Source organism: Berghia stephanieae, chromosome 10 (assembly GCF_034508935.2).
Source record: "Berghia stephanieae isolate SIO BIC M18660-M18661 chromosome 10, UCSD_Bste_1.3, whole genome shotgun sequence".
NCBI classification, from domain to species: Eukaryota; Metazoa; Mollusca; class Gastropoda; order Nudibranchia; family Aeolidiidae; genus Berghia; species Berghia stephanieae.
The window spans coordinates 12,560,421-12,574,325 of record NC_088369.1 but is presented as its reverse complement, the minus strand read 5'-3'; the positions used below and the strand labels follow the sequence as shown (position 1 = coordinate 12,574,325).

Genomic DNA, 13,905 nt, shown 5'->3' with positions numbered 1-13,905 from the left:
TAATGGAGGATAAAAACGGACCTGTTTTCTTAAAATGGAAATAGTAATTAATCACGATGGGAACGAGTTCAGCTGGAAGTGAAGCTATGATAATTTTTATTCAAAGTAAAAAAAAAAAATTGAGCTTTTTATATAGCGCAACGTGCTCAAAGCGCTTTATAAGGGGTCCCTGGTCAACAGCAACACTTAACATGTAGGACGGGACATGACGCCTGTTCGGCGATTTTACAATTTTTTTCGGACAGAGACAGCGCTGTTAATGGCCAGGTACTTATTTTACACCTGAGTGCGGACAGAGAATGTGTGAAAAGAGCCTTTTCCAAGGAGTTAACTATACGCCGAACGAGCCTCGAACCCAGGACCTTCCGATCCGAAAGCGAGTGTCATATCACTAGACCACATAGCCGCACAAAAGCGATTAGCAAAAATTAGTTCTTTACACGCCCATTAGGCCCATGAGCTGGGCTTATCTTGGTTTTGGATGTGTGGAGCGCCTTAGAGTACTTTGTGGATTGTGTGTGCTGTATAAATTAATTACTACATTACGTTACATTCTATTGCATGAAACGGAAATAGCAATTGCTTGCTTACGTTTGGATAAGACGCTAGTCTTTCGCAAACAAGATATGAAGTGAGTAGAAAAGTGCCAGAAGACAATAGAGAATAAAAATTTTTATTCTCTATTGTCTTCTGGCACTTTTCTACTCACTTCATATCTTGTTGTTACCAACATAAGTGCCTGCTCCACTCACTTTTCTGAATTAAAAATTCACCCCATACACCGGAGCATACTCAATGTCTCAATCGTTTCTATGTTATATGTTTGTGATGAAAATATTGGCTATTAAGCTTAACTGCTGGTCAAAATTATTTCGCGATGGTGGTGAACGAATCGGCGATCTCAAGAAGTGGGTGAGAGAGGGATCTAGAAATGACTTTGGGTTTGAAACGAATATTTTTGTGTTCGTGGATAGCTCACACGGTAGAGCCACGCTCTCACCTGCCAGGCGGAGTTGTCGTACCAATAAGGTCGCAGGTTCAAACCCCACCACCGCCGCGAAAAAAATTTTTATTCTCTATTGTCTTCTGGCACTTTTCTACTCACTTCATATCTTGTTGTTACCAACATAAGTGCCTGCTCCACTCACTTTTCAGTCTTTCGCAAAGTACTCTCCGCGTGATCGAAAAAATACAGCTAGCAAATCAGTGGCTGCTGGGTAGACAAGGGGTGGGGGTCAGAAATAAAAATCTCGACTTCACTCGGGATAGATCTCGGTCTCTTTGTATATGAAGCGAGTGCTCTACCAACTGAGCTATCGGGAGCCCCGTAAAAAACTAGTGCTTGTTTGTTAATGGGAAATTAATGAGGTTAATCAATGGTCTTGGGGCGTTGCTGGAGGCGAGATAATTACAGATGGAACTGGTTTCTGAATATGGAACTAGTAGCAGTTAATTATAAGTGGGCTATGTGCTCTTATGGTATGACACTCGCTTTCGGATCGGAAGGTCCTGGGTTCGAGCCTCGCTCGGCGATTAGTTGAGTCCTTGGAAAAGACTCTTTACTCACATTCTCTCATCGTACTCAGATGTAAAATGAGTAGCTGGCCGTTAACAGCGTTGTCTCTGTCAGAAAATGTTTTTGTAATTTCGCCTAACAGGCTTCATGTCTCGTTCTACATGTTACGTGTTGCTGTTGGTCAAGGACCCCCTGTAAATCTCTTTTAGCACATTTAGTGGATATTGCACTATATAAAAGCTCACGTTTATTAGTGGTGGTTAGCGCTGATGGTACAACGTCTCTCTCATGGCAAGGCGGAGGTCGTAACAGATCGATCCCGGGTGGTCGATATTTTATTTCTGACCACCCAGCCCCCGCCCATTGAGCCGTGATTGGGTAGCTTGGTCTATTAGATCTGGGGAAAGTAATGTGCGAAAAACTAGCTACCTATCTAAAGCGCGGGGGGGGGGGGGGGGTCAATTTGTTATTGTCTGTTTCACGCTATAGAAACCGGGGTAAGCTCCGGGTCCATGGGAACTTTTTACTTCTTTGAATAAAAAATGGCATAGTCTTACTTTTGACTGACTTCGTTCTTTCATAATTTATTACTACTGGTGTAGGACCCGTAGTATTTGCGAAGAAATAAAAGCTATTCGAAGAGGTACTCATCTATTTTGATTACTATGCCACTGTATTATGGGGAATTAACATAGATCGGGACGAACAACGATGAAGTCTGTTCGGTTAAAAAGTGTGGTGCGCGCAAATGAATCTGGCAACAAGGTGGCCAGATGGCGATTCCCAAGGTCAAGGTCAAATCAAGGCCGATCTTTACGCCCATCCGACGAGATGAAAATATAGCAGCACAAACCTCGATAGATGATTACTTTAAACGAGGAGCCAAATATAGAGGGTGTACACCAAATTCACTTCCAGCTACATTGGATCAAGATCTCAAAAAATATCAAATACATTTAGAAACAACAACCGAAGAACTGATTTCAACAACACAAGGAAACATCCAATTGCCTCGGCACCTTAGCACACTTGATGCCATTCAAAAGCTAAGAACCCTTGCACTGAACAGAGATTTATGGAAACAAATTATAATATATAAATAAGAATATATGGATTTTCGTTTTCAGAAACCAGATCTATTTGTTTCCTCAATTATTTCGCCCCAAGCAAAGACCATTGATTAATCTCATATTTCATATTAACAAACGTGCCCTGTGTTCCTGGAGTACACCCGACACCCGTTTATTTCTCATGGCAAGAGTTGTCAGATTGTTTAACCAGCTAACTACTGAGGAAAAGATACATATTTAATACTTTGGCCAGAAAACTCGTCCTTCAAATATCGATCGATTTAAATGACCCTCATCTTGGAAAAAAAATAATCAAACCTGGGACGTCACTAGGTCTTCCTTACGGTCCAAGATTTGAGAGTTTTTCTCAAAGGGAAGGTTGTTTAACTAAATTAAATCGATCGATATTTGAACAACGAGTTTTATGGCCAAAATTTAAATTTTAAATACGTGTTTTTTTCCGGAGTCCGAACGGTAACTGGTTAATTGTCGCCCTTGGTTATTCGTGATTCCCCACTTTACGTAAGTATCATGTCTGACTCGACGGAACTGGAGTAGGAAAATAACAAACTAGATAGTCCTTCAAAGCCATTAGTCACGAGGTCTATGGAGTCGGGAGCGTATCCCAGTTTCTATAGATAGTATGCGCTTAGCTAAGAAGTTCATAACATTGCCATCCGGAATTATAACGGACCAACACACAAAACTGTGTGTATCCATGAACGTTTATAGTTGGGTTAATACATTTCAGTGAGCATTACTCATAAACGCGGATGGCAAAAAACAATAACAAAGACCTGAGTGACGTCATCTTCGAACTATCTATAGCGTGAAAAGGAAAGGGAAAATAGAAATGGTTTGCTAGTCTTTTGATAGGACACTAGTCTCTCGCACAGTACTTTCCGCCTGATCTAACTGACCCAGCTACCCATCACTACTGGATGGACACGGTGGGGGGTGGGGGTGTCAGAAAAAGATATCGACTTTACCAAGGATATTCGGGTCCCTATGCGTGTGAAGCGAGTGCTCTACCAACTGATCTGTTGGGAATCCCGATTTAGTAGGAATTATTTTTGGAAATTGGATTCAATAGTCTGATGTCACGTCCGCCTAGTAACGAGCAGAAAATCCGTACTTTTATTCTTCTTGTTGGCTAGATCTTTTTCACATGTCATGTGATCAGAATATATAAAATTTAAAAAACATGATCAGATTTATAATATTTTTCTCCTCTGGATAAACTTTTATGCTCATCGGAGAAGTATTTCATAAGGGCGTCCGCCATTTTCCCGATATTTTAGCACCAGTTGCTAAGTTACCATGCGTCATTACGAGGAAAGTGACGTCACGACTGTTGAAGCCTATTAGGAAACCGGAATATAAAGGAGATTGAACCAGTATCTGCGGCTATGAGGTCTAGTATTATGCCACTCACTTTTGGATCTGAAGGTCGCGGGTTTGAGCCTCCCTCGGCTCATAGTTGAGTCCTTGGAAATGGCTCTTTACTAACATTTTCTCAATGTACTCAGGTGTAAAACGAGTACTTGGCCGTTAACAGCATTGTTTCTGTCGGAATAAAAATTGCAATATCGCCTAACAGGCATCATCATGTCTCGTTCTACATGTTATGTGTTGCTGTTGGTCAGGGACTCTTTGCAAAACGCTTTGAGCACGTTAGTGGATATTGCTCTGTATAAACGCTCAATTTTTTATCTTTTATTTTGATAAAGATCTGAACAAGCGTGCATAAAAGGTGCCAGACAAAGCAAGAAAGAAAAATACAAGAAAAAAAAATCCCAAAAAATCAGTCGACCTCTTTTTCTTTCTTGCTTTGTCTGACACCTTTCATACATACTTATTCAGATCTTTATCCAAAAAAAAAAAAAAAATTAATAACAATAAAAACTTGAGCTTTTATATCTTAAACCGATGCCTGCTCCTTAATTGAGACCCTACGCCTCAAAACGGTATTATGTCGGGATGATTAAGAAGCTGAAAATTGAATTCATAACCAGAACTATCAGACTTGAGTTGTGTTTACATGTTTTATTGAGGAGAATGGATATGATATTTCAGGGTACCAATACCAATAATTCAAATTTTTCACCAGTTTAGAATAAATTTTGGCTTTGTAGCATCCGGTTTATACCGACATAATACCGTTTTGAGACAATAGGTCACAATTTCTTTACTTTTATTTTTATTTTGACATCAGACTATCGTTTCCCTATTATAATTTTGATAATCGTCACCGAGTTTGGCGACGAAATGTTTTGGGCAGTGCTATGAGTCTACGAGTCCTACGATCTTATGCCTAAAATTGATTGGCTCTTCGGCTTGAAATGTAAAGTTGTAGATAAGATGACAGGGAACAAAAGTGTGATATAAAGAAAAACAGCCAAAAAAACTGGTTCCAGTCTTCTTGGAAGTGTAAAATCAGTCTTCGGGGGGGGGGGGGGGGGTTGGAACCGGAAGAGTGGAAGGTGTGACGTCACGACTTCTGCTTCCTATTGCCCAGATTTGATGTGAACAAAAAATCAAAACCATAATATTTAACAAAGCTGTATACGCGCCTTGTGGAAACGATCTTTCTGGTTTCAGAGTGATGGCATCATATTTTCCAGTCTCAATAATAATATATGCTGTCGTTAATAAAGACCATCCACCCTTGCCCTTTTACGTCCCGTAATCATAAGACTTTGCCTATACATTTCTCTTCTAAATTAGTTTTGTCACTGTGATTCAATATGTAATATATTCATTGTCAGTCCTCCTGAGAACTGGTTACGCACTTCCAATGAGTTTGGAACCTGAAGAGTGGAAGGTATGACGTCACGAATTCTGCTTCCCATTGCCTACATTTGATGAAAAATAAACAAACCAAACCATAACATTTTACAAATTCTTATAATTTTAACCTTAGAAGCAATCTTATTCATTTATTCTCTTCCATTTTGGCTGTTATATAATTCATTTATTTACTTTTTTCTTTACAGGAATTGTTTTAGTGGTGTTAATGGCAAGAGTCAATCCTTTAAACCTGACACATTAAACTAGAATTGAAAATTCCGACTGGCTGGTGTACTCCGTAGTGCTGTCGCTACTGTCCATGGTAATGGTAACGTCCTGACTATGGGATGTGGCAATAGCAAGAATGCGGGGGAAATCAATGACAAAATGAAGATAGCTTACAAGATACGAGAACCGGAAACAACCACCACGGATCTACTTGTTACGGATGTGACGAAAGAGATGCAGGGGTTGGATGGTAATATATCAGTAGCAATCTTCTCTCATTATCATCATCATCATCATCATCATCATCATCATCATCATCATCATCATCATCATCATCATCATCAGCATCATCATCATTATCGTCGTCGTCAAAATCATCATCATAATTATCATCATCATCATCATCATCATCATCATCATCATCATCATCATCATCATCATCATCATCATCATCATCACCATCATCATCATCACCACCACCATCATCATCATTATCATCCTAATACACCAAATCTTCACCACTAGAACAACAACAAAGCCAAATGCTCTTCAGATTGCCAGCCAAGCAAGCACTTTAAACAATTTAAAATAATTTTTAAAAATTATTAACAATGATGAAATTACATTTAACTCTAGAAAAACATAAACAATTAGAAATCATAAACCCTTAATAAAATATTCACATTACTTCTCCTTACAAAAGAAAAAAAAATTGAAAGCAAATATCAGAACAATACAAAAACCCCGAAAAAATACAAATTTAAAAAAAAAAGAAAAGAAAAAAAGAGCTTTAAAAGTGGGAAAAGAAAACCAACACCGCCTCCCCCCCCCCCCCCCCCCCCCCCCTTTTTTTCCAAAAACAAACAAACAAACAAACAATCAAACAACAAAAACAACAACAACAAACAAACAATCAAAACAAAACAAATGCAAACTAAAATACCCCCCCCCCCCAAAAAAAAAACAAACCCCAAAACAAACAAAAACAAAAACAAAAAAAAAAACAAACAACAACAACAAACAGCGACCGGAAAGTTTTTAATACGGATCATTTTAGGATAGAGAAGGATGGAAACTGTTTGTCTGTGGCCTATCCGCTGAACCAGGGTGAAAAAGGCAATGATGATGATGATGATGATGATTTTGACATGAAACTAAAGCCTTTTTCCTCCGGAAGTATCTAATCCTTTCATAACACCAAAGTTACCAACTGGGTCATAAATGGGGATACAAGATAACGACTGAAAAATCAATGAAGATGTTATTTTAATCGTCGTTGGGAAACAGATAAAAGTTGAACTCACTATTGGCCGATGGCTACGTGTACATATATATATATATATATATATATATATATATAATATATAATATATAATATATATATATATATATACATACAGGTCTAACATCCGAATCCACGTATGGACCTAGTTTAACATTGTTGTAATGGACAATATTTTGAGACATTTTTTTTAGGAATTGGGTTATCAGACCTGCAAACAAGTACCTGTTGGCCAATAACGTTTATATACCTTAATTTTTTATCTCATTTGTTTTCTATATTCCAGAGGACCTCAATTCCTTTGAGAAAGACAAGGATAACCTTTACAACCTCGCCAACGACGCATTCAACGAGACGAATGGAGCAAATATGGAAAAATACTTAAATTTAACGAAATAGAAACTGATGGTTGCTACGAACGCCCCCCTACTTGGTGTTGTCGGGAATAAAACCGTAGCCATCGTTAAGTTATAGCCTGACATTGCAACCCAAAAAGACTGGCATTTTGATGTCATTATTTGGTTTCTGCACCGCCTAGTGAGTTGTCATTAGAAGTGCTCATGGAAACAAGTGGTCCCATTGGTTGAACTATTGAATACAACTCACGATTTGTTTTCTTTTGTGGCCAAAGACTGGCATTTTGATGTCATTTCTTGGTCAATGTCAGGCTATAAGTTAACGATGGCTACGGTAACTCACCTCAGATCGTGAAAACGATCCATTCACAACTGGCTCGGGCTTAGTTCCTTACGAGTGGGGAATTGAATCAGAACAACCTTCAGAAGTATCTTCACTTGACAGATTGGACATTCAAACTCGAGACCTTTTTAATAAGTCGGTCTTTCAAAATGAAGTGGATGAACCCCAAAGAAATCGACTCAATTGTCATTCACCGGGACTCCTCTCTACTTGACCTTCACCTTGAATGAGATCCACTTAAGTCGACTTTCAATCAAGGAAATCCACTTAAATCATGATTTGATTGAAAAGCATTTTCCAACTCAAATCTTGTGTGATATACGATTCTTTCATCTCTTTCTAGCTATTACAACGAGCTTGCGAGTATGTGTTATTGCACGATAAAAATATAACGAGTTTAATAAATAAAAGAAATGAAAAAATACGTTTAATTCTACCCATCCAAGTAAGATTATTAGATATTTTGTAACCAAATGGTATGGTATTAGTACTTCTATTCACCACAATTCGTATCTTTCTCCTTCTGCTTGAATGACAATTTTGACCCAAAACTAAAACCGTTGGATTTGTATTCATACGTACCAAGAGATTATTTATAATTACCAATCAGCTGTCTTTTACACCTAATTTCACACCAATAGAATGTGCGAAAATATTCTGCAATCGATGAATACAATACGCTTCAACAGTCAAGACGTCACTTTCCTCGTAATTACGCATGGTAACTTAGTAACTGGCTCTAAACCCTAATGAAATATTTCTCCGACGAGCATAAAAGTGTATCCAGAGGAGAAAAACATTATAAATCTGATCATGTTTTGACTTTTATACATTCTGATCACATGACATATGAAAAGTTATAGCCAGCATGAAGAATATAAATACCGATTTTCTTTGTTTAGAACCAGGCTTCTTGGTTGCTTGGCGACGTGACATCAGACTATGGAATCCTATTTTTATTCAACGCGTGCAAAGCATTATTCAACGATTAGAACGTATTTACTAAGAAATGACAGGGTTTTCCAATGAGAGGGCTGAATAATCCTAATTTAAGATTGTATCTGATTTAATTATTGACTAGATAACTTCAAATGCAGGTCTTATTACGTCAGTTTGAGAGTATTTCCATAACAGCAATGAATCCATAACAATTTGGGCTATTAAACCTGCAAATGAGTACACGTCGACTAACTTACTATAAATAGTTCGAAGTTGACGTCACCCAGGTCTTTGTTATTGCTTTTTGCCATCCGCGTTTATGAGTAATACTCACTAAACTTTGTTAACCTGACTATCAACGATCATGGTTACACACAGTTTTGTGTGTTGGTCCGTTATACTTCCGGATGGCAATGTTGTGAACTCCTTGGCCAAGCGCATACTATCTAAAGTGATCCCCAACTGTTAGACATAATCTGCTCGCTTTCATCACCATATTATTTAATTTCGGCTGTATCTCATTATAAATATCTTACCAGTCAGGTCCGATATCATATTTAGCTGGTTTATTCCACCCCAACTATCAAATACCCTGAAATGAATCAAGTGTATTTGTAATCAAGACGGAGGTGGGTGGGATTCATTTTGCGACATGTGCTCGAGTCATTAGTCGCAATGCAAAACTGCTCAAAATGACCCACATGTTATAAAGTGTTCACAATTTTCGAAATATCCAACATTACTTACTTACTTATCCGAACCAGCGACCACCTGAGCTCTAGCCCTTCGGTCGTGTGCCATTAGGTCGAAGTTAGACTTAGACGGCTTTTGTAGTTGTTCCAGGTGACTATAAAGTGTGTTGCTGATGCTTGGATTTGGTGGAAGGAATGTGCATCTCATGTCTTCAAGAGGTTGACATCCAAGCAAGTGTTGTGTTACTGTTTCAATAGGGTGTTGACATAGGGGGCAGGAAGGGGATGTATCTTTTGTAATTTTGCTTAAATGGTTGTTGAGCGGTATGTGTTGTGTTCTTAGTTGAAAGATGATGCTTTGCTGGTGTCTTCTGAGCATCCAACAGTACAATAGATGGTCTAGGTCATTTTGCACAGCTTGGCCCATAAGTATGTTTACAACTTCAATAAACGTAGCAGCGTGTTTACATTTATTATTCAGACATATCCAATCGTTGGACAGCAATAAATCATGTGATCGGTGACTCGGTTGGACGAAAATCCGAATATAGATAGCTCCCTTTAAACAGCGTTTGTATAAAAATAAAGTTCTCCAGAGGCGTGTGCAACAGTTTATTAAACGTGACCTTCCGCCTCAAAAGGGTATTATGTCAGGATGATCAATTTGCTGAAAATTGAATTTATAACCAGAAATATCAGACTTGGGTTGTGCTTATAATATGTTTTATTGAGGAGAATGGATATGATATTTCAGGGTACCAATACCAATAATTCAAATTTTTCACCAGTTTAGCATTAATTTTGGCTTTGTAGCATTCGGCTCATCCCGACATAATACCGTTTTGAGATGATGGGTCATAAATCTTAAAAGGTAAAAACTTGTTTCTTTCAAATAAAATAGTTTCGTCTAAGATTCAACTAGTGCAACTAGTGCAGCCATCATGAACACCATCACTTAAACGTGAGGGTCTGAATCTGAATCTGAATGTTACTCGCAGTCGACTCAATTCTGAGTACGCTTTTGTATTCGAGGGCTGAGAGAGTTGTTGAGTGTGGCAGCCATTGTTGGTATTTAGGCTGAAGAATTTTGATAATCTTCGTTTGAATGTTTCTAAATCTGTTTTGTTCACACATGATTCGGGAAGAGCGTTCCAGTCTTTGATAGTGCGGGGTGCAAATGACTAATTGAAGACGTTTGAGTTTGTAGATTGGTGTTTTAGTGTTTTTGAGCGGGTTTTTCTTTGAATGTGTGTATTTCGTTGTAAGTCTAGATGTTTTGGTAAGATGGCCGTCATTTTGTTTGTAATTTTGAGCATGCGAGTTGGTCGTTGTTCTTTCCGACTGTCTTGTAAGGGGGACCACCCAAGCTGTGTGATCATTTCTGTTACGCTGCTATGGGGGCTGTAGTCATGTAAGACAAATCTTGCAGGATATGACATGAGAAAGAATAAACCTGATTCCCGCCTTTTGAAATTACAGACCAAAATTAAAAACGCATGACTATTTTTCATCTCAACTATTTTTTTTACAAGTTGGGAGTTAAATAATTCAAATCAGTATTGCTCTACCCATCCCCGTAAATAGCAACGCGCGCGTAATGATATCAAGTTTACAGTAATAAGTTGTGACGTCAGATTATCAAGTGCTAAATTTAACTAAAATTAGCTTCTTTAAAAAGAACTTTAATTTACACCTTTTTAAAAATGTATTTTATTCAAAGATGACGAAATCGGAATTTATTTAGGGGTAGAATAAAATACCTCTTGCGTTTTGGAATTCGAACTTTGTTCCCACCCACAAGCTCGTGCAGCGGTCCGGAATTCCAAAAAGGAAGAATGTAAGAATCGTTTATAATACCGTAGCGTAACACCTTGACTTTATTCCTATTAAAACATTGATCAGATAAAATAAATTGAGCTTTTTAAATTGCGCAATATCCACTAAACGTGCTCAAAGCGCTTTACAAGGGTCCCTGGCCAACAACACTTAACATGTAAGACGAGACATGCCTCCTTTTAGGCGATATTACAATTTTTGTCGGACAGAGACAATGCTGTTAATGGCCGGGTACTCATTTTACACCTGAGTACGGTGAGAGAATGTGATTAGAGAGCCTTTTTAAAGGACTCAACTATGCGCCGAGCAAGGCTAGAACCCAGGCCCTTCCGATCCGAAAGCAAGTGTCATACCACGAGACCACATAGCCGCACAATCGTGACATCTGACCGATTGATGACGTGGTGCGAAAATAAATGATTTTATGATGAAATATCATTCCATTTTCTTTGATATGAGAATAAAGTGTTATAATACGATTTTTAACTGAAATCGGAAATTACATATATTGACCTAGAGTAAAGGGCCTGTAGATTTTATATTTCGGCTCTTGAATCAAGAGCCGAATCAATATGATTCTAGATATCAGCCAAAGATGAGATAAATGTTAAATGAAGCACATAATATAGGGTTCAACAGTCGTGACGTCACTTCCCTCGTAATGACGCATGGTGACCTAGTAACTGTTTCTAAACTGTCGGAACAATGGCGGACGCCCTTATGAAATACTTCTCCGACGAGCATAAAAGTGTATCCAGAGGAGAAAAACATTGTAAATCTTATCATATTTTGACTTTTATTATACATTCTTATCACATGACATGTGAAAAAGTTCTAGAACAAAAAGTATACCTATTTTCTTTGTTTAGAACCAAGCTGCTGTTTGCTGGGCGGGCGTGACATCAAACTATTGAATCCTATTACGTTAGGTTATCAGACCTGCTTATATGTACTTGTACGAGTAATCGCAGTAAAACGATGAGACCTTGGCAATGTGGGTTATCAGACTTGTTAAGCAGGTGATCTGAGGTATATGCCCAAAGTAGACCTTCAGAACCATGAGGCCCATAGAACCGGAGTTTATCCTGGTTTCTATATATTGAAACGGACAATAGCAATTGCTTGCTTCTCTTTGGATAGGACGCTACTTAATCGCAAAGCACTTTCCCAATCACTGCTGGGTGGACAGGGCAGGGGGAGTGGGGGTGTCAGAAAAGAAATCTCAACTGCATCCGAATCGATCTCGGTCACTTTGATTGTGAAACGAGTGCTCTACCAACTGGGCAATTAGGACCCCTGTATAATATATCCACCTTGTAATATAAAATGTTTATTAGAAGAATTCCACTTAATTGATATATACGAGTATATATATATATATATATATATATATATATATATATATATATATATATATATATATATATATAACACCACACACACACACATATATATATATATATATATATATATATATATATATATATATATATATATATATATATATATATTATCTAGAATATTTCAAGTATAATTATGATAAACTTCTATAATATTGTTTCGAGCATTCGCTCTCATCAGGATAAGCATCTTCCTGATGAGAGCGAATGCTCGAAACAATATTGTAGAAGTTGATCATAATTGTACTTGAAATATTTTATAAACAGCTCTTTTTATCAAAAAGTTGAGCACTATTATTTCATGGTTTTTATTTTTATAATTTAAATATATATATATATATATATATATATATATATATATATATATATATATATATATATTATCCAGATGTATGTATTATATTTTCGTATTCATCCATTGTGTATTATCTCGTGGTTGGAGTAATTTTTGTGTAAAAAGAATTTTTTTTTTTAAATTGACTTTATATAGCGCAATATCCACTAAATGTGCTCAAAGCGCTTTACTAGGTGTCCCTTGTCAACAGCAACATTTAACATGTAGGACGGGAATTGACGCCTGTTAGGCGATATTATAATTTTTCGGACAAAGACAACGCTGTTAACGGCCAGGTACTCCTTTTACACCTGAATACGTTGAGAGAATGTGAGTAAAGACCCTTTTCCAAGGACTCAACTATGCGCCGAGCGCGAGGCTCGAACCCAGGACCATCCGATCCGAAAGCGAGTGTCATACCACTAGACCACTGGGGAGGCACTTATGGTGTCTTCTATCCCCCTTTATCTTCTTTCCACCATGCTTTCTGTCTTTGTCTTGGGATGAGATTACTTGGCTTTGTCCTGGCCCTGGCCGGATACCCCAGCTGGGAGGGAAACAGTCAAATGTATAGTTAGTTTTGGGAGATGATATTTTTTGCCTTGTAAATCAGCTCTCTGATATGCACTGTATTATGTTTTATATACTTAATATATATGATTTGTAAATATGTATTCCTCTTAGTGGGGACCTGTGCTTGTGTCTGGATGAGACTTTTAGGTGATCTCAAACTAAGAACTTTGGAATCTACATCTGTTTCCTAGTTGAACAAATTCCCCTTTGTCTTACCTTTTCTTGGGTACTTTAATTGTAATTATGGGACTTTTTACTATCCCATTTTCTTCCTTTTTACTGGCGCTGATATGACCTTAATGTGCTGCAAGCGCCAAAAAACCCTTAAAAACAAAACAAAAACATGTGTATGATCAATAATTTATTTGTTAATGTTCTTGGAATCTTGTGCAAATCAACGAACCAGATCCAAAGAGTGTTGTAAGTCTGTCGTTCTTTCTTTCATTCTGTAATCTGTATCTCTATCTGTATCTTTATCTGTATCTGTTGCCATAAGGTCAATTGTTTTTTATATTTTTTTTCTCCTCACGATTTTATTTAATTATC

The 13,905-nt window shown here is 37.6% G+C and overlaps 1 long non-coding RNA gene across 1 annotated transcript in view; it reads left to right on the top strand.

Annotated features, from left to right (window-relative positions):
* Positions 1 to 12,407, top strand: part of LOC144980527 (uncharacterized) — a 47,263-nt gene extending 34,856 nt beyond the window's left edge. Inside the window, exons 3-4 of the long non-coding RNA XR_013646920.1 lie at positions 5,583 to 5,854; positions 7,173 to 12,407. This is a non-coding gene — a long non-coding RNA (uncharacterized LOC144980527). The remainder of the gene's footprint in view (positions 1 to 5,582; positions 5,855 to 7,172) is intronic.
* The last annotated feature ends 1,498 nt before the right edge of the window (positions 12,408 to 13,905 follow it).